Here is a 7,832-nt window from a genome sequence, read left to right as displayed (position 1 = left end):
AAGCTGAAATACTTACCTGTTTTGTACAATTTTCACACATGGAGACACCCCTAGTATCCACTGGAGCACCTGTGTGGGACACCCTAAAAAGCTTGTTCTGGTGTCCCACACTAGTGCTCCTGCGTCCAGATGTGTAAACAGCTGCTGAGTGTCCTCTCCTTTACACTGAATCAAGTTTACATTTCATTCTAGTTACAAACCCATGTAGACAACAAACTTCTTTTAATACAAATAGGCCTGAACAAACGTAGTTAACCTGTATCTGCCAAAAACATCTTATAAGTGGGTGAACAAACAATGTTTCCTATGACCGATTACTGTGCCCATGAACATGAAAGTTGCCATTTTAAACTGTATGTAGCACCCTCTACCTGAAGGTAGGTGCTAAAATAGTTTTTTTCTATAGCCCAGGGTTCAAGTACAGGTAAATTTAGCCAGGCCTGTGCGTTAGGCTGGACCTGGTTATTTTTTATTTTGGGACTGGGAGTGTTCAGTGCAGTGGTAGGTGTGGCCAACTGTGCTCTGACTCAGAGGTGCCTCCCCTGCTTTCAGAAGGATTGTTCTGGAAGAGGGGTTGGAGCCGAGGTTTGAGAGGAAGGCAGCTCATGTGAGGAGCTCTGACCAATTACCCTTTGGTATTGGCAGGGGCAGGCCTCCCATATAAGCTGAGGTCACATGCTGCCAGGGAGGAGTTCTGGAGAGCAGGAACAGACAGAATGGAGTATTGAGTTGCTGTTCCGGGCGTCCCCACGTGGGGATGCGCCGAGCGCAGAGGAGGGATGGAGGAACCACTAGGAGGGAGTCCTAGATAAAGATCTTCATCTCTAAGAAGTATCAAGCTGCTGTGACCGGTGAACACGGGACTTGCATGCTGGAGAAGATCAGAATGGAAGAAGTAGCAGTCAAGCAGAGGAGAGTAGAGCAGCATTCTGTGACTATTATAGTTATATATTATATATTATACTATTATAGAACTATTATACTCTAAAAGAAAGGTCAGTGCAGAATGCTGTGGCCGGGGAATGCAGCATTGATAGTCATGGACTGGCTGAAAGCAGTAGTCCGCCCATTACCATGTGTCAGGCCACCGTGGGGAGGTACCGTGTATCTCTGGTCTGGTTAGCATAATGGTAATACCTTCCAAAAGACTGTGTGGCTGTCTGATTCTTTGGGCCATTGGGGAGAGGCTGTGTATGCTTATGGCTCTTTGATTCGCATAGACAATACCATTATGGTCTGCAAGGAGCAATTATTCAGAGTGATTCTTTCTTGTCCCAGTGGAAGTGAAGAAATAGAATGTCAGTAGTTTTGCAGCAAAGGATTTGTACAGGTAAAGAAGGAGTAACAGTCTGCAGAAAAGTTATTCAAAGGAAGGATACTGGTGGCACAAGGAGTGCATCCAGTTTGCAAGGCCACGGTCACCGAATAATCTCTGATAATGTGCTAAATGCTATGGGCATCTCATATCGTCCTTTCCCCAATTCAAGTTGTATCCCTCAATAAACGTAACAAAGCTGCGCAAATGACTGTCCATTGTCTTCACTGATAGTTGGGGGTCTGGCAGCAGGGTGAGTGGCGGATTGCTAAGTAACCAAGTGGTGAATATACCGCTACATTTGGAGGTCCCACCGAGATATGCCTTCAAAGTTAACCTGCTGGCCGTCACCCCTAGCAACCCCCAACAGCCGGGGGAGACTTTGCCTGTTTTGCCGAGTTTGGGATGCATCGGAGTAAAAGGACTGTGTGTTTGCTTTTAAAAGTGACTTTGTTACAGGTAATTGCCCATAGCAACCAAATCAAGCTTGTTGCCAAGTGCTGTTGCCCATAGCAGGATCAGTGCAGCCTGCACGCCTCCTGCACCCAGTTGTACCAATGGACACTCACAACAGTAACAAATCTTGCAACTCAGTGACTGTGCTGTCGTCTGTGGCAACCATGGCGGGTGATCGCGCCCAATGGATTACAAATATGTCTGACGCTTTGCACGGTGCAGGCATCATCCACTGTTTGCAAACAGCTTCATTGTCCTGCTAAACACAGTTGAGAGTGGGGAGTGAGATTGTGGATGTCTACTGTTGCCCTTAGTAACATGGACACAAGGGGTTATCGGGGGTATCTGCACGTGTTAGTCCCTTACGGTAGGACATCGCAATGGTGACACTTTCCTGTGTCATTGGTGACTGCTGCCAAGTTAGCCTGCAATTCAACAGTGTCTTCTGCCAGGTGTTGCCCTGGTACACTTTGAAAATGTATGGTTACAGTTCCTCACACGCTGAACCAACAAGTGGAGGGTGGAGCTACGCCCCAGCGGAAAGTGTTTAGTGTGCTGCGCACCATACACGAGGCGGAGGAAGATGGCGGAAGGTGTTCAGAGCACACCCACCATGCAGTGGTCGCCTGATATGCAGGATCGGTGTTGATCGATACAGGCATCCGATTGGAGGATTGGCCTTGGGAGTGATCTCAGGTGTGGAGCGGTTATGTATGCTCTGTCTGGGATGTCACAGACCTACAGCTGGAGTCAGCCCATGGACCCGGTGTGGACACTGCGGAGACCAATTGACTCTTCTGGGACCAGTACAGAAAGGGGTCCGGTATTACTCCACCAGCTTGATAACCGGACTTTGTTTGCCGCAGATCCAGGTGACCCGGAAGGCCGGAGAGGGCCATGCATCCCCCACCCCAGCGGTGAAGGAGCTCTCGTCTGACTCGTTTGTTTCGGAGCTCTCAGAGGCCAAGGCCAAAGGAAATGTTGAGGAGGCCCATGGCCTGGCCAGGGGCCCGGAAGATGCCAGTGTCAGTGGGCAGACTCCGGAAGACACCCCTGAGGAGCCTGCTTCAAGTAAGTCCTTTGTGGCGCCTGTTCGGAAGGAGCCTAGGTTGTAGGAGGGGGATCCCTCGGGTGAGCTGGACAAGGTGAGCAAGGGCTGGGCTGTGGACTGGGGTTCTCCCCAAATGCTGGAGAAATATGGATCTGTGGAGAATCTATTCGAGTGGTCCTCCCCAGAGGAAGGCTCATCTAGTGATGAGGAGCCATGGGTCCTAGGTTATTTTCCATCCCCTGGATCTTCAACGAAGGCAATGGAGGAACTACCGCGCCCAGCACAACCCCTAGTCCAACCTCACAGACTTTTCACTAGTTTGCCAAGTGTTTCTTCTGAAGGAATATCTATGTACCGACAATGGGTCAGCAGGGCCCCTGACTCCTGTGTTTTGCCTGGCCGAGGAAGGCCCAAAGAATTGCCTAGACTATCCCGGTTCCAGAGGGAGGTACAGCAGAGGGTTGCTTGGGAGTGGGGCCTGGACTACCCCTATGTTCCGGATCATGTCATGGAGGTTGTTGAAAACTCCCGGGAGCAGTGGGAGAATTACATGATCTGGGACTACCTGCATATCCCAAAACCACAGTGGGTACCAGTAGGTGAGGTCTGGGTCTGCTTTAAGGACATCCATCGAGAATGGAAGCTTGGGCGGGCTATTTATAAAGACAGAGTGCTGGTTATAAAAGCAGGACAGAACACTCGCAGCTATTCCATCTCAGTCACAGGTGAGGGGGACAGTTGGAAGAGGTTGCCAGACCCGAGGTACTATTTATGATGCGAGCCTGCTGTTGTGTAGCCACAAGTGGGATATGGTACCTTTTTGGACTGCTGAATTGCAGCTGGGCTAGGGTGGGATTTGGATTTTCGGACGAATGCTATTTTTTTTTTTAACATAAAGTTTATTTATTTGTCACAAACAAACAGAATAAAAAGCAAGTTACATTAGCTTAAGACAGATATTGTACAATAATCAGCCATACCATGTCAAATCAATAAGTACATTAATGATGTTACATTTCAATAGCACAATCAATGGCGAAAGTAGACTTTTAAGAAATCAAATCAGGATCGCTATAGGAGACCTCTTGAGGGGGAGGGGGAGGAGGGGGAGGGGTTGGGGGGGCCCGGCAGGGACCCTCCAACTCTATTTATATATTAACTGTTTAGTGGGCAGGCCATGCCCAGGGCAAAAGTAAATGAAGCAGGGATGAGTGGATATCCAAGAGTATAGGGTGGAGTACTCTGTTTGTCTACGGAATGGTCAGGTGTTTGGCTTCCACCCAGCCCGCCCAAATTTTATCAAATTTCTTCGGACAATTTCTTCCCATATATGTTAGTTTGTATAGGGGCAGAGCTGCATTGATGAGTGAGAGCCATAGTTGTTTAGTGGGTGGTTGAGGCTGATTCCAACTAAGGAGAATCGCCTTTATGGCATACAACGCTGTGTAAAAAACAAAACATTTTTTCCTTTTGGGGGCCTCAAGAGAGTCACATATGCCCAGTAGGAGGGGTATAGGACTGTTAATATCATCCAGGACTGTCTTCAAAAAATCCACTATCCTCGGACATGTCCACACTGTATGATAAAAATCTGCATCGTCTGAGCCACACCGGGGACAAATGGCTGTTCTATCTGGATAAATTTTGGCTAAGCGCGATGGGGAGTAATAAGCACGATGGAGAAATTTCAGTTGGGTAAACCTGTCCCTAGAGGAAATGGTCAGGGTTAGATATTGCTGCCCCCCCTCATCCCAATCGGCATCAGTCGGGTCAGGGATGTCCCGCTGCCAGAGTGACATTAATTGTGAGACTCTAGATGTGTCCAACAGGGCAAGTCTGTTATAAATAGTCAAGAGCAGTCTAGTGCCTTCAGGTGCCCGAAGTTCAGTTTCCAAGTCGAACATCTGTAAGGTTACCAGACTGGGAAACTGGGAGCGAAAAGCATGTCTTATCTGAAGATATCTAAAGAACATCTGGTTTGGGAGGCCTTTTTTACTCTTCAGATCATCGAACGTTATCAGTTGTCCCTGCGATATGATGATCACTAGACGAATGCAATTTTTAACGAAAAACGAAACAAATAAAAATGAATTTCAGGAGTAACTAAATAAATTTATTTTTCGGATGAAAACGAAATTCCGAAACAAAATATTTCAGTGTGCACATGTCTAGCAGGAGGTGGAGGAGGTGGAGGAGGAGGAGGATGGTCCAACTCACACAGGTGGGTTTTGCTTGTGAGTTCACCCCTCAATCCCTTATTTAGGGCCATATATATCACTTCCTCACAAAAGAGGCGTGGCCCACCTCCATTTCCTGCATCTTGTTGGCAGCCATGCAGGCATAGGCCTCAAGAAGACTGGGGGTGTTTCTGAGGGCCGCTTAAGCCTACTGAATTAACCCAGGTGCTGACTCCTCCATGCTCCTCTCCTTCCTGGGCCTTTTTTGTTGAAGGCGGAGGGGAGGGACCTGGGACTCGGTCAGGCTACTGGGCCTGGCCTCCTCCTAGCTGCCACTTACCCCCGCCACCTCCTGGCTGCCATTTTCCCCTGCCACCTCCTGGCTGCCACTTTCTACAGCCTTCACCTGGCTGAGGATTTCCTGTGTATGAAAAAGGGACATAGTTTTAGTTTATTGTTCATCAATCACACACAATTTTGAGAAATAAGTTGAACAATGCTATACCTGACTCATGCTGGGCTCCTCCACATCTTCTTCCTGGGTGGAATGCCAAGGTTGGACATCGGAAGCCTCAGCTGAGGTGGAAGGAAGAGTGGAAGGAAGGGTTAAAAGTAATGGCCTGATTTCAGTCTGGTCTGACAGAAATCGCAGTCTGTCATAGTACCACAGCCTGGGGACATAAATGTCATCTGCTGCTGCTCCTGATCTCTGGGAATCCTGGACCTTCTTGCGCTCCCTATTATATGTTCTCCTCAGGCCACCAATTTTGCAGTTCAAATAGTTGATGTCTGCTGTGGGGATCTGCGGCTTCACAAATACCAGTAATTTATCCAGTGCTGCCTTCCTCTTTAGTCGATTTGTATAAAAGGGGTGTTTTGTCTGCCACGGACAGGGCAGCTCTCTGTACAAATCAATGAATTGGGGGAGGAAATCATGATTGTTGAATCTATCCATTTTATCTGCAAGACACAACACAAGACAAACCCTAATGTCAGGCTAAACTTGCATAATCTTGTCCCAATATAGGCCTCAATCTATAAGCAGTATAGGCCACTGATGCCCCAAGTTAAAATTGTACCTTCGTTAGAACGATCGGCACTTCCGCTACTCCGTCCTTCGCTCACAGATCGTAAATACGACACACGCGTGTTGCGCTTTATATACACTGCGCATGTGTGAAACTCTGCCCGCCCCTGACCTTCTTTATAGTATATTCCCCACCCCTTCTCTTTCAGCGCAGTGGGAGAACACATGGTGGAGAAAGAACAAGTGCATGAAGACAGCAGCAATGACGAAAGCCCGGAGCTATGAACGTCCCGATCCGAAGGAGATTTAAGCCTTCTAATATGTCTTTTGTAGAGATGGTGGAGATGGTGGACATCTTGAAGAGGGCTGACTATGAGGGGAGGCATGGACCTTACCCAAACCCAAATGTCAGAAAGGCCAAGATCATGACTAAAGTTGTGAAAAGTCTGCAGAAGAATTTTGGGGTACGGCGATCCAAGGATCAACTGAGGAAAACGATGGTCAGACCTCAAATTGAGGGAGCAGGATCGGTACAGAAGAATCAAGAGAGTGCTGCAAAAAAAGTAAGTATTTGTCGTGTGTCCCTATTATTCTTATTACGTTCGTGCTGCTTCATGTGCTTTTCTTTACTGTTGTACAGTTTAAAATGGCAAGTTTCAGGTTCGTGGGCACAGTAAATCATTCATAGTAAACATCGTTCGTTCGCCCACTAATACGATGTTTTTGGCAGATGCAGGTTAACTACATTTGTTCATGCCTATTTGGATTAAAAGAAGTTTAGGACACTGTTGTCTAGATTGGTTTGTAACTAGAATGAAATGCAAGCTTGATTCAGTGTAAGGAGAGGACACTCAGTAGCTGTTTACACATCTGGACTCAGGAGCACTAGTGTGGGACACCAGAACAAACTTTTTAGGGTGTCCCACACAGGTGCTCCAGTGGATAATAGGGGTGGTCTCCATGTGTGAAACTTTACCCAAAAAGGTAAAAAAAAAGGGGAAAAATCATGTCTTCAGCTTGGAACTCTGCTAAAACAGACAATTGTATGACACTTCCAAGCAATGTTTCATATTCCTATTTCTTGCCTCAAATATCTGTGTGCTAAGTATACCTATTTTTATTCACATAGGGGAGAAAAGAATCGGGACATCAGAGGACACCAGGGACCCACAACCTCCTAAAGAAGGGGAAATCCCAAAACCACAACCTCAGGATGTGGAAGAAGGAGAGGTTTATGAAGTGGGTAAAATAGTGACCACAACAGGTGAGTGTCTGAGACCACAGCTTCAGGTAATAGATGTATGACTGCATATTTATAATACATGGTGTGTTTTTTTATTTTAGGTGATGTGGATGTTGTGGAAGAAGAATCTCATTTCACAAGTGCAAGTGCACACGTCCTCATTGGGGAGATCATGGTGTGCAATCGGGATTTACAGAAGATCAAGGAAGACATCAATGATGTGGGAAAAGACTCAAAAACATCATTAATGTTTTAGGCAGAATATAAAACACACCCTAATTTTTGATTTTTTTTTATTATAACTTTTCTAAAAAATGTTGAAAGCCAAATTTTGAAGATGCACACAGTGTGCCAACATGTGATAACTGACATCATGGGATATCAAGGTACACATTTTGTGGGTGCTACCCCTTCCTCGCAACTAAAGTACATGAGAGGAAGGGGTTGCACCCCTGAAAAAACATCCATTGATCCCCCATGATGGGAGCTAGCACATGTTGACATTAGGCATGGGATCAGGAGGCTAAATCCCAATTTTGACTCCCAATTTGTGTGCATCTTCA

The sequence above is a fragment of the Aquarana catesbeiana genome, linkage group LG05, assembly GCF_042186555.1.
Source record: "Aquarana catesbeiana isolate 2022-GZ linkage group LG05, ASM4218655v1, whole genome shotgun sequence".
NCBI lineage: Eukaryota > Metazoa > Chordata > Amphibia > Anura > Ranidae > Aquarana > Aquarana catesbeiana.
This window is presented reverse-complemented; position numbering follows the sequence as displayed.